This window comes from Pipra filicauda, unplaced genomic scaffold, assembly GCF_003945595.2.
Source record: "Pipra filicauda isolate LSUMZ 115617 unplaced genomic scaffold, ASM394559v2 scaffold44_size3831614_pilon, whole genome shotgun sequence".
Lineage (NCBI taxonomy): Eukaryota > Metazoa > Chordata > Aves > Passeriformes > Pipridae > Pipra > Pipra filicauda.
Window position 1 is genome coordinate 3,663,567 of NW_024104587.1, and position 26,716 is coordinate 3,690,282.

The following is a 26,716-nucleotide window of genomic DNA, read 5'->3' on the forward strand; positions in this document are numbered from 1 at the left end:
TGTCCCCCTTTTTTTTTTTTTTTTTTGTTCCATCATACAGATGACATTTCAGTGACTAGTTCTGGGTGAGTCTAATTTGAAAACTAAACCTTTCTCAGTTCCTCCCAAGGCGGTGGGGGAACCTGTCAGGAGGAAGTGATTCTCAGTCCTTTGGTGGTAAATCCGTGAACCAAAATCCTGGTCCTGCAGCCTGGGGGGTGGGTGCTGGTGGAGATGTGCTCCTGCATAAATCCCAGCAGCTTCAGCTGGCTCAGCACGAGGAGTGATGTGTTCCTGTTCCTGATTTCCCGCCAGTGGTTGGAGCATGGAGTTGAACATCAGACCCTTCCTCTCTTGTCTGGCCGGTTTGTTGAACTCAGATGAATTTAAAACTTTCTGTGCTTCGTTTTTCTGTCTGCACAATTAATCTAGTAATATTTCCATCCTGGTAGGAATTCTTAATTGCTTTGTCTACCTAAAATCCTTTCCTTCAAGTTGATGATGTGAGGGAGACAACTCCTGAGCATTACTGCTGGTGCTGGTAAGCACTAATGGATCACTTTCAGATAGGGATCCAACTTTTGGAGAATTTTGTTGTGAGTTTTTCTCAGTATCTCTTCATCAGTAATAAGAAATACAAATGTACTGGTTTAGTGGCATGATTAAAGATGTTTGTGTTTGGAATTTGACTGCAGTAGGAGACTGAAGATGTATAGCTTCATTTAAGTGCATGTCTAGATCCAGTCTCCCAGCCAGTAGATTGGATGTTAGCCCAATTATTCCCATTAGGGTCTAGTTTCCAAGCACTGATGTACAGCCACGAACAGGGAATAAAGTTCCTTGAAATACTCTACCCTTGCTGAAATGTAAAGGTACCTTTTATTGTTGTCGTGGCTGCTAAAAATGTGAAGTGCATTGGGGAAGTGCTGAGTTGAGGCACCAGAAGAAGAGGCTGTGATCATGGAAAGGCTGAAACTTCTCCTCTGATCATTTCTGACAGCTCAGAGTGGTTCTTCCACAATTGGAACCACTTGTGTTGCTTATTAATATAATGAAACTTATCCTCCAGCAAAAACAGAACCAACGGTTGACACAGGAGTGGAAGGAGAGGCTGAAACCTGATCTGTTTAGGGGTCTCTTAAAGATGATGGAAGACTAATAAAATCCAGTTTGCTTCCTACCTTCACTACAAGTCCCACTCCCAGCCTGTCCTCACGAGCTAAAGTGGAATAATGGCTCCTTCCAGAGCCAAGACAACCCCCCGTTCTGCTTGAGATACCAGTACAGGTGAACAGCCTCTAATGGTATTTGGCACCAGGGCCCGTTTTGGTACCTTCCCTAATCTGTGAAATTCCATATTTTGATTCCAATGGGTGCTGGATGAAGCCTCTAAAATGCCTCTTATTTCTTCATGATTAGACTTTTATTGGTCAGGTTTTGGGGTTTTTTTATATAATTATTTTTGGAGTTAAAAAATGTTTCTACAGTACTTCAGAAAACCTCAGTGTTTGGTACATCTTCATCATGGAGATAAACATAAGAACAGAAAAACATTCATTTTTCCATCAGCAGTGAATTAGAGAAACAGTCAAAATTCTGTATTTAATAAGACTGCTCAACACCAAGGAAGGCGATCATGACATGTGGAGTGAAAAAAAAATACTATAATGATCAAAAAAAGACCCAAAAAACCCCAAACCTGAGGTCTTCTGGTTTTCAAGAAGTAGGCAGGAAAGCAGCTAAACAGAACTGTAAGGGTAAGCAGGGCAAAATGTCAGAGTTGATTTAACTCATTACATTTAAGTGGAAAATAAGGGATGAAAGTTTAGTTTAAGAAAAATTAAGGAAATACCCAAGAATGAGTTTACAAAGTGCAATATTTTCTCTCAAAGCCGTAGGGTTAGCAGGTTGGTATCCAGCATCTGTGACTGATTAGGGGCATTTGAGATGGCAGGTGGCTTTAGGAAATGGAAACCTTACAGGGCTTTACAAACACTTTCTGCAGTTAGGCAAAGTTATTTGATTTATTCTCACTGGTTCTCATTGCATAGCCTGGTTTAAAATCTATCAACTTGTCTTAATCCATGTTAATATTTTCTTATAGACACAGTGTTGTGGAAATTCTCCAATTGGATTCTTTAGAGTTGCCCTGGAGAATAATAGAGGTACTCGGTTTACACCACTGAGGGCCGTGTTAAGGTGAGGAACATAAATCATGGCATTTAAAAATGCCAGCCAAATCTTTTAGACAGTAATGAGATCAAGAATCAGATCTGATCATATTTGCTCCTGACAATTTTAAAGAGACCTATAATTCCATGTACTTCCCCTCTGTGTGGTCACACTGAAATTGCCTGTCTATATTAAGAAGCCAAAGCCCCAAAAAACTCCTCAGCAGAGTGAAGGCTGCAGTGGGGTTGATCCATTGATGAGTGTCACAACATTGGAAAATCAGCAGGAAAAGGCAAACCTGCATCTATTCTTTCCTCTGATCCACAGGCCACGAGCCCCACTGAGGCTGTGCAAGAGGCAGGACCACAGGACAGTTTATGGTTCTCCTCTTTGGGTTTGGATGGGAACCAAAACTTATCTCTGGGAAGAAGTATTTGGAAGAGAGACTGAAGAAAAGAAAGTAAGCCCCCTAGGAAATGGCTGGAGCTGGTTCACAAGTTCAAGCCAACACACAACAACTGGCTCCTCAAAAAATGATAATAATAGGTAAAACAGAATTCGCAGCTGTGAGTGGTGCAACCATAAGATGATTCAGGGCAGGTGAAGCTGAAACTCTCAATTAACCTTCCCAAATAGCATTCCTGGGGAATAATAACTCAAGGAGAAAATACGGCAGAAGCCCCAGTACAGGTTTGTTATTACTAGAGAAGAAAAATCAGTGTTTGGCCAAACCTTTCCATTATCTGATATCGTAAAACCAGTCCTGCAGTGCTGTCTGGGATGTTCAAACCTCAGCACTTGTCCAGATCCATTTCCAGCTATGGATTGTGTGTCTTTGTGTGTGTTCTTCTGCAGATTTATTTTAAATTGCCCTTCCTGAAGTTGTCCAGCATCCTGATTTATAGGATTTTACTAAGCTTCTTGTAGCCTTTTCTTTTCTTTACTAAGTATTTTACTTACTTTGTATTTTTCTCAAAAAAAAAGAAAAAAATAGATTTTATTGGACAGGGGTTCACACATAGCTGCATAATGTTTGTCTTATGGATTTTGTATTAAACCACTCTAACACTTTTGTAGACCTGAGGAACTCGGCAAATACAGTGAGGGAAATGCCTTGAGCTTCATCTCATTGCTTTGAACTGAGCACCGTGAACTTTGCCTGGTTACTGAGCTGACACGTGAACAACTCATTTGCAATTCAGAGAGAGAGAGAGAGAGAGAGAGGAGGGACCTGATCCTCCTCTTACCAAAACCAAAGGAAATCCTGCTGCTGACTGCAGCAAAACCAGCAGCAAAATCGTAATGACTATTTAAGATGATATTTCACAAGTACAGTAATGTGACAATCATGATGAAGAGGTGGTTTTTCCAGAGGCACTATCTGAATTAATAGGGTCTTTCCAACTAGCTCTCCTTGAAATGGATTGCAAGAGGTAAAACAAATAAAAAAAAAAAGTCTCTAGGATACTTTCCCCGTCATCGGGATTTTTATTCATTTAATAAATAGCTGTGATATTTATAAGTCCTTCCTTTTTTTTCATCATTGTCATCTTCTCCTTCTTTATTGTAGCATGAGTAATCTAATTTTTCTGCATAGCATGTTGCAGTTTGATAGACAGGTCTCTGAGGGAAGCCTTATGTGTCAGCATCAGTGAAAATGACTTCTGAGGTTGGCTCACACCCCCACGCGAGCGTGGAATCCAAATCACCCCAGAGTTACGCAGCCGCCTGCCCCACGCCTCGCTGCTGGATAATGTATTCACTTGCCTCTGGCAAAAAAAAAGTGAGATCCTCCATTGCATACTGATGTCATGAGGAAGGAGCCATAATTGGGGCTGGTCACGTGTGACAGTCACTGAAAGCTGTTTTTTGCCATCGCTGTAGATAAAGTTCACGTCTCTTGATCCGTACCTATAGACATCATGTACTCCGAGGACAAGGGAGGTTTGGAGAGCCAGAAGTTCAGGCATATATTTCACAAAGAAAGGGAAATGCAAATAGGCTGCAGGTGCCCAGGTCTGTCTTTTTATCAGAAATCCACTGTAGTGGCAGGAGATTTTTATTTGGCTCCATCACTACTTCGGTTTATCAGTAATAATTAATGACTTGTGCAATTGCATTTCCCACTTTAATCAAGGACAGATATTTCAAATCCAGAATTACGATAAGAACACATCCACAAATGGGCTGCTCTTTCTTTTTCCTTTTCACAGGCAGATGCAGAGAGAGAGAGAGACTTTTTGCTTCAGGTGCATATAAAGCTTTAGTTTCACTTCCAAAAGGAGTCTTTGAGACTGAGCTTCCAAGTTGCATGGCTCATTCCCTCCTCCCAGCAATACACACCTTAAATAATTTGGGTACCAACTATTTGAAATCCTCATGTGAAGTCCACTGAAGGGACAGAAAATTTCCAGTGATCCATCTGTTTCCAATTATGCCCCTAACAACACTCCGGCCCTTTCTTCCTGCTCGTAATAGCTGGAGAAGTTATTAGATCTGCTGGGGCTCTGGATGGTCTGCCACTGATTTCTGTGGACTTGGATCAATGCTCTTTGACTCAGTTTCCCTGTCCGTAAACAAGACCTTTAGTAAGGGCCAGGTCTCTCCAGGGTATGAAGAGATGCTACCTGGTTATCCCATAACTGCTGCCAGTGACACCAGAGCTGAACCTGCAGATATGAAATACAGCTGTAAATTCTGATTTCGGTGTTGTCCCACCTTCAGGTAAGGAAATGGAGCTCGTTTTGGGACAAAGCCCCCACATTCAGTGTTCTTAACCTTCAGTCTGGATAGCTGCAAAGAACAGAAGAATTTTATGCATAACATTTTAACTTGACTTGATATTCTTCCCAGTAGTATGTAAATAAGCTGCCTGATTCAGAGCACTCTATTCCTGACATATAACCCATTGCTCATTTAGCAGATTTAATTTTACAGGCTTTGTGCATTTTTTATGTGACAATGAAGATGTGAGGAGACATGTCTTTATCACAGAAAGCCAACAGCAGAGACTCTTTTTCACAAGAATCCCTTATTGCTGCTTTTTTAGAGCAGGATGATTCTAGTACAGGGTGAGCCATATGTGACATCGGGCATAGTTTTACTTGCAAACTTTATAACTCTTAATCGCTGCTGTATTTCCTGGCACTCTCAAGTAATAATGTCAGTGGATATCAAATCTTAAGTACATAAGACTCAATTATGATCTTGCAGAACACAGAGGCTGCTCAAATCCAGTCCAGACTGTGAACTCACAATCTGCTGTTTACTTAAAGTATATAGAAAGCACTTGACCTCTTCTCAGTGGCATCCATGTGGAAACACTCGACAATAGAGGCCTTCCTTGGTTTTCTTAGGAATCATGTTTCGACATTTTTATCTCCTCTAATTAAGGTCAATGGTCATACACTCCCACTTCTCTCCTCACCCCACTCTTCCAAAATTGCAGGCACTTATCCAGCTCCAGTTACCCTGCATGAAACAAACTGGGCCCAATTTGTGCATATGCAATTTCACGGGGGGGTGAGGGGGAATGAAGAGAGTCACAGAGATTTGAGGCTTTGCTGAACCAAATGCTGTGTCTGAGCTCTTGTGCTCACGTGCTCCTACACCACGAGAAGCAGCGGAGTCTGATAGTCAGCAGCAAACAGGAGGCGGGGGGTAGGATTGCTGCAAATGCAATTCCACTATGAGAATATTTCCTAACCCACAGCACATGTTCCCACCCAGTGGGGAAGGTGTGAGCGAGCTCTGAAGGAGGACGGCGAGAGCGAATCTCATCTCCCTTTGCAACACTGTAAGTGCTAATTGCAGGCGGGGAGGAAGGGTGTAGCTGGTAGACGTCTGGGAGAAAGGCTGGGGAATATGGCACAAAGACTCGTGATGTCGAAGAAACCCAGGAGCGCTTCACATCCCAGCATCCCCGGAAGATTCACTCCGACACTGCTGTGCTCTGACTCAAGCCCTGGCTGCCTCTTCTTGAAAACCCTCATCCTACTCAGCGGGGCACTTCCCAGGAATGCTAATGCCCCAGCCAAGGACACCTCCCGGCCCACCATCAAGGCTGAAAGAACACATCCCACTGAATAAGGGGCATATGGGGACTGGCTTTAGCATTAGAAAATCCTTTTCAGAGGATGCATCCTGCTTAGTAATTATCTTTTTTCTGTTAAAAAGATTATTTCTTTTCGTTATTATTTATTATTGTGTGTGGTGCTAATAAAACCAAGATTGCAGGTTCAATCCCTGTACAGGCCATTCACTTAAGAGTTGGACTCGATAATCCTTGTGGGTCCCTTCAAACTCAGAATATTCTGTGAAATACAATGCAAGAGCTCTGTGAAATCTATCTGAATTCATCTTCAGCTTTCAGACACTGTGCAACCAACATGCTAACACACATGGCATATAAGAGAACATGGGTTTAAAAATAAGATACCATGTAATATTAAAATAAGCTATGTTAAGTAGGTGGCAGCTATGAATGGTTAACAATGGAAGGAGAGGTTTGTAAAATAAAACTGTGCTTTTAGAAGTCACCTTACATATGTAAAAACAAAATTGGGCCACGCAGTGCAGACCTTGGTATTATTCAGGCAATGCACCCTTTCCCTTTAGACTGACTTGCTCTCATTTCTCACACAGAGCAGAGTATCATTTCCAGAAAAGAGCCAATGCTCTCCTTTTTTTTTATATTAAAAAAGAAAAAAAAGAGAACAAAACTAACAGAGTTGTGCCCTAAGTGAGATTGTCTTGACCCTTTGCAAAGGCAGGTCTGTAAGCCAGATCCCCAGCGCCTCCGTCAGCACAAGCTTCCAGCATAACTCCTTTGCTCCTGCTGAGTTCAGCCATGGGTGCAGGATCAGGGCACTTGTTTTCTGTAGAGAATAACTACCCCAAAACATGATTTTTTTCCCCTCCTATGCTGTTTTTGTAAGTAGCTGAAAATGTCTGTTTGTTTCTAAGGGCAGCCTGAGCTGTTGTGCAGCACCGTGGGTTCCTCACCCCAGTGGCATGGGGAGTGTGTTGGTAGTTTCCAGGCACCGGAGAGATGTGTCAGAGCAATCTGACAACCCTGAGAGATGGATTTGTCATGTAAAAGTAGGAAGTTATTAGCTCCCAAAATGTTCTCTTGGCAGCAGGAGGGCAGCTCGTGCCGCCACGGTGAAGGCGGGTGCTGGGCCAGCACGGCCCTGCAAAGGGGTTTGTGTTGTCACATATTGGAGAACAGTGTAATAAAAACCAAGGATTTTTATTCTTGAAAGAGCTCAGACACTCATGGCACAAGGAAGATTATGTTTAATTAAATATTGAACCCTTTTATATATCTGTACCCAGCTCTGAATCACACTCCCTTTCCTTACAACCAGAGGACATTCCCACATCTTCAAAGATTTTACAAATAAGGCTGGTTGAGAGTTTCGTTTCCCCTGGAACTAAAATTGAGCTACTTTGGAGCTGGAAAGTAGCAGCCCTTAAAAATCCCTCTATCAGCAGAGAGGCCAGGAAAGAAAAAATATACAGTATCCTGGAAGTGAGCTACAAGGTGACTTTTTAATAGCAGACAAACAATATTATTATTTAGTACCTGTGCTTTGTTTTTATGTTGGAGGGTGGGTTACACCTCTTCCACTGAGTTCTGTAAGGGACTCTTGCACTTCAGTTACTCCTTGTTTGATTCCTGCAACAACTTTCACAATGTTTTTTTGGGGAAGTTTTCATATTCCTGCCAAAATGTAGTCACTGGGGACTGCTTAGACATCCTCAGACCCCCCTTAGATTTAAGTTCCATCTTTTTTGCAAGTATGCTGTGAGTTTTCTTCTGTGCTGGGATACGTGTTATCTTGCTCAATTGCATTTAATTTGGTATCAATTTGCATATTCTCGTCCTGGGCTGAATCCGTCAAGATTTTCCCATGACACATTTTGCCTCTGCTGTTCCCGTGACACATGTTCCTTCTGCTGTGGCAAGATCTACTCTGTGGATTCATCTTTTCTTTTGAGAAAAGCGTGCCTGTTTTTCCCGAGTTCAGGTTCTCGCTGTTAGGATTTTTCTGAGCCTTCACAAATCTGCAGTGATGTCAGTTCAGACACGATCTTTCTCAGTTCAGCAGGGATGAAACTCGAAATCCTTTCTCACTTCAGTCCCTCAGCTGGCTTGAGCAAAAGGTTGTGGTTTGCGCCGTGTCATCTGGTTTGCTGTTGGGTGTTTTGGGTTTTAAAGCTGTTTCTATGTCCATAAGGCTAAATTTTAAATACCAGTCAAAGATTGGCAACGTTCTTATAGCACTGGGACTCCTTTTCAAGGAACACCTGTGGGTGAGTCACTTGAGCTGTCTGTGCCTCAGTTCTCCAGGTAGAACATGAGAAAATAATATTAATGCCAGTCTAACTTCCTTCAGATACTGCAAGGCTCAGTGCATGACCAGAGGTGATGTTCTCAGGTATTACAGTAATAGGGGTCACAGGAGTTAGATGGAAAAGTAAAGCAGAAGCTAGTTAAGACTTTCTCAGCTGCAAAGGATTAGTGTTCATTTTAAAATCTCTGGCTCTTGACAAATTGGGAGAGTCACTAACGTGCAGCTTAAAAAAAAAAAAAAAAAAAAGCCAAACCAGCTGAAATAAGGGTGTTAGCAAGTCTGGCAGTGCAGCACAGTGCACCTTATCTCTATCCTGGTGGAAAATCAAAGGCACATTTCCAGCTGTGCCCGTGAGCACTATTTGGTCATTGAACAAAGCAACTGGCACCTCGTATCCAACCTACGGAATGATCACAGCCTGCTTCAGGTGCACAAACAAGTGCAGAAATGAGCTCCATGCACAGAACTCATTGTTATTCAATCAAGCCTTTAATTGTAAATGTTTTAAGCAAGGAATTGCTCTGTTTTATGAAAGTGTGCTCAGCATTATTCCGCCGCAGACATCTGTCATTCAGCAGGCGCCACCCAATAAAAGTGCTTAAAATGTTCTGTTCCTCAATTAAAATATAAACCAGAGCTGTTTAAGGGCTTTTACGAGGTGATTTCTATTTACCTGACAGATTTCCACACTGAAGGAGCACAAAGCAGGATTTCAGTTTCTGATCAGAAGCGATGGCTCTGCAAAATAGTAAAGCTTTAATTTTTACATCTTTTTTTTTTTTTTTTTTTAACTTCAGGGATAGTAAAAATCCATGAAGAAGAAAGAATTTCCTGTGCCAGAGGAAAACTAGGAAGAATTAGGAAGGGTCATCGCTGATCACACATGCTGTGCTCCCCAAAAGGAGCCAGAATGTTTCATCCCTGGGCTTATATACTGGAGGAACTGGGATCCAGGATGAACCTCTGGAGCCTTTGCCAGCACCTGCTAGCCTCTTCTTCCAAATTTCATCTGGCAAAAGCCAGAGAAAAGGATGCTCTGCTCTGGTCTGAAACAGCCTCTTAAGAGAAATGAGACTATGGTTAGACAAAATCTCCCATTATGCCCTGATGAAACACCACATGAATGCTCCCATGGTTGTTCCATTGCAGATGGATATCTCAGCTCCCATCCTGCCTTACCATGGCTCTCAACAAAGACCTTTTCCTTCCTCCCTCTACTCAAGCAGGAGTAGAACTCACACTGAAAACAACCATTTTCACAAAAAAACCCCTGAGACCTCTAATCTTTTTTCCAGAGCCTCAGAAATTCACCTTCACTGCCATGGGAGATGCCACTTGTCCATGGCACTGTGGCCACTCCAAGCACACCTACTCAGGGTCATTGAAACCAGAGATTCCACCATTAGAGGTGCCACCTTTTGCAGTGCCACTGCTGCTGCAGCAGTAATGATGAAAGGCTTGCTGTGCACCCATGTGTTGCCTCACCAGGATTTCCCTGTTACTCACCTGCAGCTTTACTTACCTCTATCCTGTCCTTCTCTGGTACATCTCCTTGCAGAACCACATTTGGGAAGCCACTGCCAGCTCATGTGGGAAACTGGCAAGCAGGGAAACGCTGGCCTGATCCATCTTCAGCTTGAAAGCTGCAGAAAAGGCTTTGCTTTGTGTTGTGCTTTGTACAATGTGCTGATCCATGGTCTCCTGTGCTCCATCCTCTGGCAGGTCATCACTTCAGTGCACCCAGGCAGCATCAGGACAGAGAAGGATGGCAGTGTCAGGATGAGAGGGCTGTACCCTTGCAAGACAAAGCTTTCAACACTGAACCTTAAACCCTCTGGTTTTGCCAGGTAACAATAATTTTTGCACCAATTTGCTCCATCCTATATGACCATTAAGCCATTGTGTCATTCTTCATCACACCGGGGTTGCAGCTGGTCTCCGACAGTGCAGGAAAGCCAAGGATGGAACCTGTGGGGAGAGAAGGTGGGTGAGTTTGCCCCAATCCCCTCCATAGCTGGGTGCCACCCTGCTCCCTCCTGCAGCTGCTTTTGGGTGTCTGCAGCTCCACAGACCCTCACAGCAAGACAAACTGGGATCCCACACCACATCAACCTACCCCAGGAAACGCAGTCTTCTCCCAGGAGTTTCAGGTATCCAGTGTTCCTCCGGCCATGCCTTGCTGAAGGAACAAAACTGCCTGTGCTGGAGGTAAAAATACTTGCTGATGCTAAACCTCGAGTTGGTGAGTCTCTGCTGAGCTGCATCATCATAGTCTTCTAGGAGAAATGTTAATTCCCTTTTAAAATTAAGGAGAGGAAAAGCAAACAGCAACTAAATCCAAGAACAGGTAGACAACTTAGCTCCAGGATTTTGCACTGCAGGTATCAGGAAGCTTTCTGCCTTGAACCACGCTGCTTGGAAATGCTGGGAAATCTCATGTTAGTCCTTAACTCAGTCTGTTGTGTGTGGTTTTCTCCTCTCCAGCAGCAGCATGAGTTAAGGAGGAGGCATTAGCCCTCGCTGCGATACCCCCACTGTCAGTTCAAGTCAGACTCTTCACGTTATTTATATGTTCCCTTTTGTAAGTGTATCGATTATACAAGTGAGTTCTCAAGTGCTCAGGCACTCGATACAGCCACACAAAGGAGGAAAATGTCCAGGTTAGCATGGAATTACACGTGTGCTGAGCATGCCAGGGGACAGGAATAAATAGTGACATGTACAATTCAAAGCTACATCTTAAGAGCTTTCTGTTTTATTGCAGAGTGATTAAAAATAAAACCTGCATTTCAATTTCCAAAGTCCAGAAACTAAAGTTTGTCAGAATTATTCTTAGCCATGGCAGAATTGCCATCTTCAGGCCACTTCCGCACACACCAGGTTATTCCACAATAATCCAAAATCCAGCGCAAGCTCCTCCCTCCCCTCTGTTCGTTTTACCCTTTGCATTATGAATGCTGTGGGTAAGGGCTGCCTGTTTCACAGGGGGCTTGGTATCACAGAAAGCTGGTTGTTGATCTCTGGATGCCTGCAGGCCAGCAATCTGTGCTACAAGTTACCCCTCTTAAAAAAAAAAAAAATCACCAAAAAAAAAAGACAAGTGGATAAAACTGATACAAGCATCTGTAACAAGCTAATTGGACCCTTGTGGGCAACATAGCAGATACCAAATTAAAACAAACAAAACATCTCGTTGTACAACTGTACTTCCAGGACCACTATCACAAAGAGATCCGTCTGGATTTTTATTTTAGTTTTGTTTTGTTTAAAAGGACCTAATTATGGCCAGAGCTGGAGTATCACAAGTCTGTTTTCATCTATAAAGAAAGGATATTTTGCCTCTGAACCTGAGAAATTGTTAGAAGTTGGTAATTAGTATGACTTGTTAATAGAGTTTGGCTGTGATTAAGCTGTGATTGAGTGTGAGTTTGGTTCTTGTCAATGCGAATGCCTGTAAGGTTGAGAGATGTTTAATGAGACACCTGTTGTCAGCAGCACCCGGTGGGCTTTGTTGCGCCTGATTGGAATTTGTACGGCGGAGCAGGAGCCGTCGGAACAGCAGCAGGAACAGCCCCGGCTGGCGGCTCAGCAGCAGCGGGAAAGGGCCTGAGCCAAACGGAGGGTCAGACCCACCAGGTACATCCATCCAGCTGCCAGGGCTGCCCCTCGGAGGGACCAGGTTTGCTCCCTTTGGCACAGCCAGAGCCACTCCGGGATGCTCCGGGGACGTGCCGTGTCTCACAAGTCACGGTGTTTGGGGGGATGCATCACCCACACCCCTGGCCTTGCAATTACAGCTGACCTGGGGAGCGCAACAGGCAAAAATATTGACATCTGCATTTAGTCAGTAGGGGGTGTTGGCCTGTGCCACTGTGCAATGGTGGGTCCTTGGGAGATGGCAAAAGCAGGTCTAAGGCGCCCTCTGCCCCCCAACACGTCCAGCCTGGCAACAGTCACAGAATCACAGAATGTGCTGAGCTGGAAGGGACCCACAAGGATCATCAAATCCAACTTCTGGCCCTGCACAGGACCATCCCCAAGAGTCACACCATGTACCTGAGAGTATTGCTCTTTAAAATTTGACACCGATGGACAAAGGGGCTGCACAGGCCAGCCCTTGCTCATCCTTCCCCTTGGGAATTTTCCTCAAGGAAAAACGTCCCACTGAGTGACTCAGTATCTCCTGGGTTTGGGATAGAGAAAGTTTCCTTCATAGACTGCATTTTTGTTTCAAAAATCAGCATAATTTTCTACATGACTCCATGTAACCACTCCCCACACTGAAATCCAGGCCTGATGATAAATTTGTGTATTTAGATTACATACATAAAATATTATTTCCCCCAAAATATCTATTAAACATTTTCAAGTGGCTTAAAACATACTTAAAACATAACTGGATTTTACATGCAAAAAGCCAAAAAAGCTGGAAGCAATTGAGCTGGCCTCTGTCACAGTCTTCACAGTCTTTTAATGTGAAGTGCCTGAGCTGGGAACAAGAACAGAAACATTTCAGCTTGTGGAATGTTCCTCGGGAAGGAGCCATTGGCTTTGTGATGGATCTGAGCAGCCACTGGATGGCATTGCTCTACACAAATGGACCTGTAGAGCAAGTGCTGAGCGAGTGTGGGCTGCTGTGCCAAGGAGATTAATTCAGCCCTGAGAGGCTCAGGCCACCCTGACCTTACCAATTCTTTAAATAACATTCAGAGTTCTCTTGGCTGCCTGGTTGGGAGCTCTGGGCACAGAGTTTGGTTAGAGCGAACAAAGCCGACATCCCGAAGCAAACCTATCATCAGGCTGAGTGCATTTGTCTTTCATTTTACGTTAGATCAAATATTCATCCAGTTCTTGATGGGTTTCCTTCTCGTGAGAAGGGAAAAAAGAATCATTTGTAACCTATGACTGTATCAAACCACTGCACCCGGGCAGAGAGCAATGACTTGACTGAAGCCCCAGTCCTGCGGCTGTGCCGGGCAGGCAGCTCAGCTCCCCAGGCTCACGTGGTGACTCAGCTCAGGCTGTTGAGATGAGCAGGTTATTCGTGTGTAGTGTGAAAAGCAAAGCTAAAGAAAAGAGAAAAACAATTGGGTGCCTGGCATGTTCTGCTCTGATGTTCAAGCCCGGGTTATTATCCCGCGTGCGGTGCCACTCCGTGTGACAGCAGCCTCTCAGCATGTCTGTTTTCTGCTGCATCACTTATTGATAAGGAATCAGCTGGTGGCAAAATAACCCATATTTTCCCAGTATCTGAACAGGAACACACTATCTGTGAGGGCCAGCTGATAGTCATAGCCAGCACATGTATCTTCACATTCGGGTATAACCTCATGAGGTGAGTGCTTGTACGTGGGCTGGGAGGTAAAGCTGTTCTGGGCACACATTGTCTATTAGTATTGCCCTGGGCTTGACCAGTCTAATAAATTTCATGACCATAGTCAATTAGTAACTCTAGTTACACTGGGATTAAAACCAGGTCATCAGTTCAAGTCCTGCAAAAGCCCTTACACTCCCAGTTCTCAGTTCTGTAGCCAAACCTCTGCACCCAGCTGCCTTTTTAAGTACTGGAGAGGTAGGATGAGTAAATTGCTTTGCAAAATAAATGCTACATTTCTTTTATGACCCCATTTGTCTCCCTTTTCTGGACCTACCTCCTAATCCAAACAACAAGAGAACAGTATCCATCTTGATCTGCTCAGCAGTCCACTGTTAAATGCTTTCTGCTGTCAGAAATGCTCAGGCTCGGTGGGAAATTGAGGTTATATCAGCAGTGGGAAGCTCAGGTCCCAGTTCTGGTGGCCACAGCTCTGCTACAGTGGCTCCAAGAGGAGACCAGGACAACTGGTGGTGATTAACTGCTTCATCTCTCCTATTAGGAACCGCTGCTTGAGGTTTCCTGTGTCACCCACGGGGAGACCTCTATGAAGTAACACCAGTGGGCTCAGGGATTTCAATCTCTTTCCACTGACTTTAGAGGAAAAGGCAATTTGTTCCCAACTTCAGCACCTCAGGGCTGTGTTGGAGCCCCGGTGGGATAAATCTGAATATCTGCATTTATTTAACTGTCAGGGAGCGTAAAGACCAAAAAGTGGTGTGCTTCCTATTTCTCCTCCACTGCACTCTCTGGAAAAGATCCCCTTGGACCCAGCATTCATGGGATGGCAGAAATCCTGACCGGGGTGCCACCTGCTGTGCTGGCTGTTTTAAGGCAGAGCTGTTTTAAGGCATCAGCTCAGCACACAAATTTGCCCTGGATCTTTCTAGAGTCAAGGCAGCACTCCAGACCTCCAAAAAGTCAAGGTGACCTTGGAAACCGCAGGGCAGTCCAGAATGCTGGCAAACAAAGGGAATTCAGAAAAAATGAAATTCTAGACTCATTCCAACCCATTACAAAACTCTCAGGAAAAATGAACTGTATCCGCTGACGTGCCTCGTTCTGTTTGGTGGCACAATGTAACGGGGGATCTGTCACTGTCAGTGCTGCTCTTGTCTCGCTGAAAGCCATGGTGCCTTTCACAACCAGGAAATCAAAATTCCAGCCAGCTGTCCCACCTGCTGGAGCAGCTTCTATTCTGGGCTCCCATGTGCCATAGGTATTGTGCTTATTGATTAGCTGGGGCTTATTGTCCCTTGACATTGTTAGGGAATATACTCCTGGTTATAATCACTAGAACTGATAAAGGCAGAACATTCCAAGCCTGGCTGCAGCAGCCCAGGAGGGGCTGTGCCAGGCTGTGGATACCTCTCCAGATCAGACTGCGATGGGACTGGCACAAAATGAAAAAAAAAAAAAGCTAAAAAATAAGGATTGTTTTGAGAAGTCACCGAAGTCAGAAAAGACTGGGGGCCTCCGTGACTCTGGCTGTCAATAAGGTGTTAGGTAGGGGAAGATTAACACCCTTTAGCAATGACACAGCTGTTCCATTGAAGGTGATAACATGCAATCAGGGGAGGGAAGAGTCTAGCACAGAATAATGAACAGAGCAAGCAAAGATTAGGGAAAGGGAAGGTTTTAGCCCAAGAAGCTGAAAAAGCCTCTTCAAGCTGATTATTTTAGTGGATATAAATAAGTATAAAAAGATCCAGAGCCTCACATTAGGTCTGCACAACGAGCTCAAATATTTACCTCTCTTTTTAGAGTCAGTCTGGCTCCTAGGAAGAAGAAAAATAATGATAATGTAGAGAATAAACTCTCTTATCTGCCTTGGCAGTGAGTGTGCAGATAAACACAAAAATTCCTACCCTAAAGACAGCATGTAGCACTGAATCTCCTCCTCTGAAAACACAGCAAATTGTGATAAGAGTAGGTTTGGGAAGACAATAGGTTTAATAGTGGAAAGAACCTAGTATTTTGTCCACTCTTGTCTTCCATGGAAAGAAATCAGAACAATCAATTTCTCTCTCTACTGCCAATGGCTAAAGGTAGAAATTGGTGTTTTGATACACCTTCAGCTTTTTTGCTGACTTGACTGAGCTTGTCCACTGCAGCAGGAACCCCTAAGTCAGTAAAATGGCACAGATTTCCACAGGGGACTGTCAGCATCAGGATGCTTAATACAGAGTCAAAGGTGATAGTGCTAGATGTGAGGCCAGTTTGCCACCATCATTACCTTTCTGCTCACCCTGTGCACAGACAGCATTTCTTTAGCCATGTGGCCCATTCCACGATAAAATTTTGGCTAGACTTTAGGAAGATGTGGGAGTCTAGCTGAAAGATGGAGGACAAAATAGGATCACCCTTTAAAATTCAGCAAAGGCTTAAGCTGATCCTGAACCATATTGTAACGAAAACACAGTCCTCATAGGCAGTGTTGGGGGACTCAGCTAACACCCATGTGCAGAGAGAATCTAAATCCCAAGGTGCTCACCGAGAGACGGAACATTTTAGTTGACCTCTACCAAACCCTTCAGAGCCCTGAATTCCTGCTGGGCAGGAAATGAGAACTGGCTATCTATTTCCTAGAGGAGTCAGGGACCCACTAGTCGTTTCCCACCTCACTCTTCACTCCCCATCCCATTGGTTACACACAATCCATCTCAACAGCAATTATTCTTAGCCCCCACAACCCCAAAGGTGGCAAGTCCTGTTCCCCCTCCCCCGTTGGACACTGGCCAGTCACCCACCTCTGGCTGGACCTGCCCCGTGGGGAGCATCCATGTCCCTTTCCACTCTGAACTGCTCTGCAGCCATCCTGCATTTCTAGGAACAGAGTGAGACAGGCCGTGCCACCGGCTCGCAGGGATGTGACAAGAGCTACATCTGTTCACTCTCCTCGGTGCTCAGGAGCTGTGACATTGCTATGGGTACAGCCTGGAACAGCACAGGCAGGAGCTCCAGGGAAGAGGAGAGGGTCTGGATGGAAACAATAACAACTGCAGGGACACCACCGGCACCAGCGGGAGCAAAAATGTTGCTTTACCACTTCTGAGTGCAGCAGAGCATATGGCCAGTCTGGGACTGTTGTCAGCAGCCCAGAATGGGGTAGCTCTGTTCTGGCAAACACCATTTTTTGTCTTTATGACCAAAGAATAGTTGCATGTTGGAAGCTCTGTAGTTGCTAGGGGAAGAGCCATTAATATGCTGGCGACTGAGAAGTCAGCCAAAGCAAGTGCTGAGATAAAATTACTTTTTCCCACTTCTATTTCACCCCGAGTGTGTCATCCAGTGTGTTTTCTCTGCTCAGGGTACCTCATGCACACTGTGCCATGCTAACTTCTTTGTCATTTCTGATTTTGTTTTTCACCTTTCCCAGCCACGACTCCAAAGAATAATACTAATCTGACAGATTAGAAAGGCTTCTTAGATGATAAATGCCTGCTTACTGGCAGAGTAAGATTTCAGACTGTTTTTCTCCCGTAAAAATACTTTTCTCTAATAGCCTGAAAAGAATAGCAAATAAAATAATAACGATGGTAATGGTGAGATCACGCTGCTAAATCAAAGCATGAGACTGGGAATACATCCACAGGAGGGAGATCCTATGGAATAGTGAATAATTTGGTGATGGGGCTCAAAGGTGTTACCTGGTTCCCAGCACACAAGAAGTTAAGAGGCTTCATCCTGCCCAACTCCTGGGGTAACTGTGCATAACCTCATTCCAGAATAGCAATTTTTTTTCCCTCTGTAGTTTTACTCTGCTGGGACAAGTAGTGTGTTCGCAGGTAAGGCTCTCTCTCCCCTTCCACACTTGGAGCCTGTTTCTCCGTACAGATCAGTGCAGCCCTCAAATCTTGCCTGTACAAAGTGACAAGTCCAATTCTGGGAAAGGTTTATTCCAAACCAGAACAAAGTATTCTTATTCCAAAGTAAATATATCTGTAAATCTCCTGATTTCAGAGTAGAGTTCACAAAGTAATGGAGAGAACACAAGGTGAGCATCCCTGGGCACCCCTCCCTCCCTCTCTCCAGCTCTGTCCCCATCCATAAATAACAGTGCAGCTATACACAGAAGATGAGATATTTTTTTTTTTCAAAAGCCCTCAGTTTTAAAGTAACTGTTCCCAATTCCCTCCAGTAATTCCCCAGATATGTCCCCTTTCCCCTGCTACACAGGAGTACAGCTCCAAACCATTCTTGAATGAATCAGCTCTGCTTTGCCTGTTTGCTCTAATCCACACCACTTACAGCTATTTTCAAAACTGGGAAACAATACAAAGCCACACTTGGTGTGATCATGCAATACCCTGCAAACACAACTATTCATTAAAAAAAAATAGACTGTGCACTATGCCTGCCAGCTCCTGACTCTGCTGTGACACAGGCACTTTTTTTTTTTCCACCAGAGGATTTTTTTTGCATCATGAGGCGCCGAACAAAAGTCACGAGCAGTTCCTCTGATCAAAAGAAATCTCTGCTCGAGTCTGGGGCTGGTTCACCCCGTCCCTTCATGCCAGACACTGCTCATTTCACTGAACACTCACTCTGTTCCACACTTGGCCCTTGAGAAGTCGGAGCAAATTCAGCACTGTACAGCAATACACTGAGAACAAATGTATTGTTTCTATCAGTAGAAAAAGAATTTAACTATTCCTGGGACACAGAAAGCTCATATGCAACGCCAAGATCTGTTAATACTTTGCCTATACCATCAATATGGATGTACGTGGCCTTGTCCTGGCACTGATTAGTTGTAAATAGAAATGGTATTAATTTTTAAAATGCTTTGCTTTTATTTAATAGATCAATTAAAGTCTTAAAAAAATTATAATAAATGAAATAACCAATATGTCCTAACCAGTTTGAAAACCTTCTCAATCTTAAGTGCATTTTCTCTACAGATCTTGTGACTGTTCTTTTCATCACAGGGTCAGAGTAGGATTTCAGGTGCAGAGCTGCATCTCCTGTATCTGCTCCCTGGCACTATCAGCACCTCCAAACACACTGAGTGACTTCAGTCTGCTCCATATGCAGGTACTGTGCAATAAATAACGAGCCATGTAATTACAGTTAAAGTACTGAATCAGTCTCTGAAAGTTTGAAGTGTAGGAGGTGAGTTTTGTGAGGACAAGAACAGCATTTGCTGAATGTACTTCAGTCAAACCATGAACTAGAGTGATGTGGGCTGAAAGATCTACAGAAAAATGCATCTCTGTTCTGGATGAGACTTGGCTATTTTTTCCATTGGCTTCCACATTAATTTGGAGCAAAACCACAAACACCAACCTTTTCCATTAAAGAAAACAAAAATGCGTCTCCCAGGCAGTGGGAACCATGAAATCAGGAGCTGAAATATGAAGCTGTGGCTTCTTTTTAGAAAGCCAAAGAGCGGCTGGGAACCTCAAAGCCCCCGAAGAGCTAGAAATGCTTGACCACCATCCTTACAGCTTGCTGACTTCCAACGTATGGATGTGGAAGGAAAAAGCCCTGATGTGGCAATCCCTGACGAGTGTGTATCATGTTGTAAGCCCCCAGCTGACCATCTACAGCTCCTGCACAGAAGCCATAAGTCTTGTAAAACCAAATGTCCACTTGAGCCTTTCCTCTACAGGAAATAAAGAGGCAGCTTGGGATCTAATGCTCCCAGCTCCTGGATTCTCCCTGGCTTGGCAGATGCACTGCAAAGGAAGCAGGAGCCAAGGAGCCTGGTGGCTCCCAGTACCTCCCCAAGCAGCTGTGACAAAATCAGCTAATTGGTAGGAAAAAGCAGATTCTCTTGTAACTTGGACAGCATCTGACCCATCAGTTTTCTTTAATGGAAAACTGTTCCTTGAGGGAATTGCATCTGCTCCAGTCAGTTGTGTCATGAAAACCACAAGGGCAGCCGTGAGCTTTATATCATGCTTGGGCAAAAAACTCCATGTCCTTCACCAGAGAAGAACTAAATCATTATCCGAATTTCACACGTGGTGAAACTGAGGCATTGAGAGGTGCTCTCCTGACCTCTGCTCTTTTAGCACAGACGGTGCTTCCATGTCACACTGCCCATAGGCAGCCACGGTGGCAAAAGGCCACAGACTAGTTCTTTCTCACCTCTGGAATATGCAGCATCACTGCTCAAATACGGCTTCATATTAAAATATTCTGAACTCTGTATTTAAATGAAAGGGCGCTCTTCAAGGTGAGGGAAGAGTGAGACACTGATTCTTTGTCTGGAAAAAACTACAATTGTCTGAAGAAAATAGCCTTCCTCATTGACTCAAATGGAATAATTGGAACGCCGTTAACAGCTATTAGTTTGGTGATGAGAAGGCCCTATTTAGTGAGGCTGAAGGATTAAAGAGGAAACAATCTGAATTCCCTCTCTCACAGCACACCCCCTCCAAAACCTCCTTCTCAGCTCGACCGCTGCCCGGCTGACTTTAAACTGCCAACGCCGACAAAAAGGGGATGTTGCATCTTTTATAAACAGCCTTTTGTTTGCCGCTCTGACACCTGCGAGAAGCAAAATTGTTATTTTCTTGCTGCTTGTTGCTAGTTTGATGCCCGCTCTGGGGCCCTACATCAGAGACACTGCTCAGAACAGGTTGCAGGGGTCCGTTTCCGTGCTGTCTGCCGACGGTGCTGCCTGAAGGAAAACCATGGAAACGGAGTTTGACAGGCTCGCGGGGACCCACGGCTGCCAGAGCCGCTGTCTTTGAGCGCCTGATGAAGACATCACAGAGCAAACACAACATTAAAACGCTGCCGCCTGCTTTGCATCACTTAGAATGCAAATCTCTTTGTTCTGCTCGGCCCTTGCGTTTGGTAGCCGAGGAATCTGTGCCATCAACTAACACGGATTGGACGACCTTTTTTCCTTCCCTGTACAACTCCCCTCTCCCAAAAAAAAAAATAAAAATAAATCATTTGTTGCGGGAGGGAGCCTTGTGTGGGGATATACACGTGAAACAGCCCTGGTCTTCTGCAGTTCCTGGGATTTCCACTCACAAATTAAGTGCCCACACTGCAGAGCAGAGCAGGCTGGGCTGCTTTGTTGCTCCCTGTGCATTATTTGACTTGGATTCATTTACATGGCAACTCACAGGGGTAAATTTTATGTCATCTTTATGTCATGGATTAAAAGGCAAAACTAATCCTTTATTTGAGCAGCAGGTCCCTTCCAACCCTTCAAGCCACACAGATGGAAACAGAGGGGGAAAACCCCAAACCATGCCACCTCCAGAATTCCAGGTTGATAATTTTTATGCTAAATTTGAGGAGCTGTGTGGTTATTAATTCCCTCCTCCCTTTGCAAGCCTGTATTTTAGTTGCAATTTCTGACTGGCTCAGTCAAGGTCAAAACTCCTAAACCATCTAGACCTGTGCCTTGGTGCTCAGATGTGCCACTTCTGCAGCCCCTGACAAGCTGTGCTGAATAAGGGGTGGCCAAGAAGATTTTTGTGCTGATCGGAGAAACTCTGGTGAACGTCTGCAGAAGGACAGAGCTGGTGGGGGGCAATAACCAAACTGATCATCCTCTCAGAAGCAGTAATTTATCATTTTGGTCTCCCTGCACTGCCCAACTCACCCATTACTCACACTGGGAGAGGGCGATGGTTGCTCAACTGGCAGCAATACCCAACTGAGGGTTGCTGCTCACAACTGGGAAATCATTTAAGCACAATGTATAAATCCTCTCTACCAAGATTCAGTAAGACTTACATGGCTATTTAGGTTAAGACCATTCTCAAAGACTTTCCTGAAAATACAGCTGGAGGGCTTATCTGAGAAGCTTCTCCAGAAGTTTGGGGAAGCTGGTGCTCAAGGGCCCCAGAAAGGAGCCTGTGACCTGTCCCTGCCTGGGCTGCAGGATTTGGCAGTAGATGAGGCACCTTCATGGCTGTACCTTGGGGTTACACCAAACTGAAGCTACTGCCTCCTGCCCAGATCTCTTCCACTGAGAACAATCCATAGAAAGGCCACAGGTTTGTCGCCCTCATTTTTAGGGGATCAGTTCTGCAACTGGGAACAGAGGACAGACACAAGAATAAAGACATTTCCAAGTCATGGCAAAGTCGTTTTCCTTTCCTTTGCACTGCCACAGTGGATGTTGGTCTATGTTATCTGTGGGTTCAACAAAGTTAGGTATCTTCACACAAAGCCAGAGAAGAACAATCTGCCTAGACAAAGTTTTCTAGTGTTTTCAGTACTAGTCCCAAGCTGCTTTGCCAGCTACAGCCTGGGAAAGACACACTTTACAGCATGGGTTAGCTGTGTGTGCAGAAAATATTATTTGTGGGCAAGATCAGCGTGCAGTTATTGGAAAACACGGCTGTAAGTCTCCGTGTGAGTGTTGAAGTGACGTCACACAGTATTTTGGCAGTCACCAAGGAGATCCAGGTGCTCTCTGCTTCCTGTGCTCCTTTGGGTTATGCAAGTCTTTCTCCTTTTCCACTCTTTTCCACTTGTTTTCTTTCTTTTCAGGCAGACTCCTGGAAAAACCTTTCATTTTCTTACGGACTCATTGACTGAGGTTTCCTGACTCAAATCCCTCTACAAGACCCTGCAGAAATGACATCAAAACATCACCATTTTGAGGCCACATGCTTTTCCTGCCCACTGATGTCCTTTGAGTTTGAATTGCAGCGTTTAGCTTTGACTGTGAGGCAAAGTTGGCAGTTTCCTGACTAACCCAAAGTGAGGTCAGAAAGAAGAATGAAAACCAGAAAGGCGCCCCAGAATGTCTGAGCAGAAGACAATCAGATTTCTGTGTCAAAAAGAGGGCAAAACTAAGGATGTGGGACTTGCATGAAAAATCTTGTAGACAGTTATTTTTTTCTTCTTCCTTTCTCTCACAGTGGGACAAATTCCACTTTTATTTCAGTTCATCTGTAAAACATGAGGAGCCAGCTGAGCATAGCGTTGGTTCAGAATGAGGGCAGCTGACAAGGGAAAGGTAAAAGGAACTTGTAACTGCTGCCGTTTTCTCCAAGAAATTATTGCCACGTGAAAAAAAGCCCTCAAACTAACTTCCAAAGGATAGAGGAAGGCACTAGGACATCATCTAACATTCCCTGACATAGCAGACTCCAAGGTATAATTATTAATGCATTGGCCATTTAAATATAGGCCATCACCTCCTGTTGTCTCAGGTTTTCTTGTCATCATCTGGTGCTTGCTTAGGATAGGATGCAAATAGGGAGGAGGCAGCTCTAAGGGTCTGGGAGCAGAGTTAATGGTCAGAACTTGGGTGCAGGTGGAAGAGCAGGACATGAAAGAGCACCTTGGCTAGAAAAAGGTTGGAACAAACTGCTTTAGCTCACACATAAGATGTCTCGGGTATTTTCCAGGCCAGTTCTAGCTCCCATAGTTCTTTATAATACTATAGAACTATATAAAGTTCTATATAGTTGGACACCACTCTTTGTTACTTCAATTCCTAAAGAGTAAAGGCTGCATTTCATACCCAACATACTTTCCAAATGCTCCTTCATCTTCAAAGACTTTGGAAATTAATCACCAATGCAAGTTGTAAAAAACTATTCATCAACAGCATGTGTCACTTCCCAAGGAGCACAGAGAGGTACGATGGCACAAGGCATTGCCAGGGAACTGTCCCCACTGATAGTGGCACTGCTCAAGTGGGGTCTGAGTCCCATCAGTGGAAAAGACCCCTCCCCTCCAGACAGCAGCACTGATCAGAGGGTTTGGGACTACAAGCATGCTACAATTTGCAAGTCTACAGCTATTAGACAGCGAGGGAGATTCAGAAACAGCCTAATTAGTTGCATTTTCTTTTCTAACCTCAGTCAAAAACCAGTCAGACTGTGCTTTAGATTTGACATCCTATTAAATGCAGAACACAGGCCAATAGCTTTCATTTTCCCTTGTGATGCCACAGACTGTTGTTTTTATAGTTTGACAGAGAGACATAATTAGGCCTCAAAAAGGACAAGTCTAGACTATTAGTTCCCCACAGAGGCTCCCTGGAAAATCAGAACCCACAATTATTCTCCACTTTCCCACTGAGGCAAATTTGCAGATATCTGCTCTCCTGCCTCAGATTTTCTGCTCACAACCTTTAAGCCTGGGAATTCACTGTCCTTTCTCTTGAAGGGCACAAGGGAAGAGACAGGGAAGGATGGTGCTGGTGCTGGATTTTCCAAAGGGCAAAGGCATTTTAAGGACAATACATGGCATTGCTAATGCTATAAGTGTGAGGGCTTTTCAGTGCTTCAGGCAGAGCGGAAGAGAAATTTATTGCCATATTTCTGCCCCTTCAGAATTGGGCTTCAGAAAAATAGAAGTTACAGGTTTTTGCCTCAATCACATGTAAAATGAACCAAACACAGAGCATCAGTCTGAGCACGATTCCTCTCCTGGTGTCACAGCAGCCATTGTCGGAGCAAGGCATTTAGTGACACTTCTCACTGAGACCTTTGCCCGTTCTCCTCTGTGCTTCCAAGTTACCTGCAGTTTCGCTTTTTGTTTCTCAACAACCAGGAAGCAGAATCAGTCTCTGGCTACCACAGTCTCTCCCTCACAAGCAGTTCCTTAGTCTTTCTTTGCCAAGTGGTACATACCAGCTCTCCCTTGCTTAGTTTCCAAGTGCTTGGATGGTTTCTGTACCTCTCCTGTTGAGCTGCAACCTTGGACACACCTGATTCAAAGGAGCTCTCAGGCTCAATATGAGCATGAAGCATTGGTCCTTTGTTTGTGCTGCAGCATCATATTTCAGATGCATCTCCAGTGTGTAATCCCCAGTAATCCTCAGTTCATAGTGTGCCTAGCCAGCAGTCCCTAATTCTGTGTAAACCACCCTACAGCTGTCTTTTTTGTCTCATATGTTACTGTTTTCAAGCCATTTCCCCAATCTATCAGCATTGTATTGAATTCTAATCCTATCTTACAAAGTGTTACTCAGCGCATTTCCTGGGAATTCGATGCACAGGAACATCAGCTCCTTGTGAAGGCCACCTGCTTCCCATTGCTCTGTGCACGATCTGCCCCTGTCCCGGGGAGGTGCAGTGCAGAATATGCTGATGGTGCCCTTTTTTTGTGTGTGTGCTGAAATGTTTTCCTATATGTGCTATCAAACCTACTCAAGACCTGTGGAATCACAGGATCACAGACTGGTTTGGACTGGAAGGAACCTTAAAGATCATTTCATTCCAACCACCTGCCATGAGCAGGGACACCTTCCACTAGACCAGATCACTCCAAGCCCTGTCCAACCCAGCCTTGAACGCTCCAAGGATGGGGCATCCACGGCTTCTCTGGGCAAACCCTAGACGCTTGATATCACAGAAATGAGTAAATTCTGGACAGAGCTTATTTGCCTCTCAACAAGTGCATGAAAATGTTTTCCATTTCTAATAATGAAGGTTTATCCCTTACTTTGGCCGAGGGTTATCACATCCCTACTCAGCTGCAACAGAAACCAAAGTCCTCCAGAGGTGTGCAGTTGTTAAATGTCCCCATTGGTGACACTGGCACCTTTTCTGGGCTGAAAGGGTCATCCACAGTCGTGCAGATGCCAAGTGCAGCCCAGCACCCTGTGAGCAGTCAATTAGCCCGGCCGTGTCTGCTCAGCCTCTCAAGCACTTGGTGGAAGTAAAATGCTTACACGATCCCTCTGCCTACAAGGCCTTGAAATCTTTAGGGGGCCTGGCTTTGCTGCCTGGTTTTCCATTGACAGGCTGATAGAGACATCACAAATCTCTCCAAAGGCCAGTCACTAGGCTTCTTTCAACATCAAAGGGTGTCAATGTTCACTCTGCCTCAGAGCCTGGGGCAATATAAATCACACATGGATATGTGAACTGAGTGTTTGAGGTTAAATTCTCTCTGTATACACAAAAATTTCACCTTGGGTAACTGATACTATTGTGTTGTCTCCCCATCAACATCAAATGCTTTCTGTAAATCATAATAGTCCAATACAAAACAAAGTTTTATAGGTGAAAGTTAAAAAAAAAGGAAGGATGAACCAGGGTGTTGTGGGAAGACATTAACTCATTTTAAATATACATTGTAATTATCTTGAAAGAAAAATCATTGAACTGATGGGGTTTTGTTGGTCTCTTTCAACACCCATAGTTACATTCATGCTCCCTCGGCCTGAAGTGAGCCTCCAGTCACAGGGATGTGAAACACCTTCCCTGGATCATCTCTGGTGTGTTTCTGCCTAAAAGCACTTGCCCCCCAGCCAGGCTGATGACTGCCCATGGAGCACCTGTTCCCCACACTGCTCCTCCCTCTCCCATCCCGCTGTCCCACAGCGTGAGCCGGGCTGCCCAGATGCCGCCTCCTGGCTCCAGCCATCAGCTGGAAAAGGCGGAATGCCCGGGTGGTGGCTGTTGGGAGAGTCTGACACCCTGACTGGCACAGTTGTGGCACCTCTGTGGGGAGTCTCTGCCACCTCCAAACAGGAGACGGGACAGCTGGGGCTGTCAGTAAATTACACTGCACAAAGATAGCTCCGGTGCCTGCCTGGCCTCCCCCTGGCAGGGGCTCTGGAGGCAGAGCTACATCAGCACATTTGCACGACGCTGCACCGCTGCCAACTGGCCCTGCCTGCTCCGAGCAGCAGCCGCAGGCACCTGATGCTGCTGCCCAGAGAACTCGGTCCAGCATCTTGCAGGGTATTCAAGAGATCATCCTGCGGCACAGAGTGCCAAGTCCCCGGGGGTTTTGCTGTCCCCAGGAAAGAAATGGCTGTTAAACCCAGGCTGTTTGCTACTCGATAGACTTGCTCAGCTCCCTGCATCTCATCTGCACTCTCAGCAGCAGGTTACATCCCTGGTTCAGCAGGGCAGGGAGTGAAGCAGATGGAGCTCAGCAGCTC

The 26,716-nt window shown here is 44.8% G+C and overlaps 3 long non-coding RNA genes across 3 annotated transcripts in view; 2 read left to right on the forward strand and 1 right to left on the reverse strand.

Moving 5' to 3' along the window:
* LOC113987308 overlaps positions 1-10,472 on the forward strand; it is a 226,652-nt gene extending 216,180 nt beyond the window's left edge. The window contains exon 10 of the long non-coding RNA XR_005565284.1: positions 10,233-10,472. This is a non-coding gene — a long non-coding RNA (uncharacterized LOC113987308). The remainder of the gene's footprint in view (positions 1-10,232) is intronic.
* Positions 3,617-11,300, reverse strand: LOC120324182. Its single transcript, XR_005565285.1, has 3 exons — positions 10,627-11,300; positions 9,184-10,478; positions 3,617-4,944 (listed from the first exon to the last, which is right to left on the reverse strand). It is a non-coding gene; the product is annotated as an uncharacterized LOC120324182 (long non-coding RNA).
* LOC120324183 lies at positions 10,475-23,472 on the forward strand. Its single transcript, XR_005565286.1, has 3 exons — positions 10,475-12,146; positions 18,816-18,921; positions 22,354-23,472. It is a non-coding gene; the product is annotated as an uncharacterized LOC120324183 (long non-coding RNA).
* Positions 23,473-26,716: the final 3,244 nt, after the last annotated feature.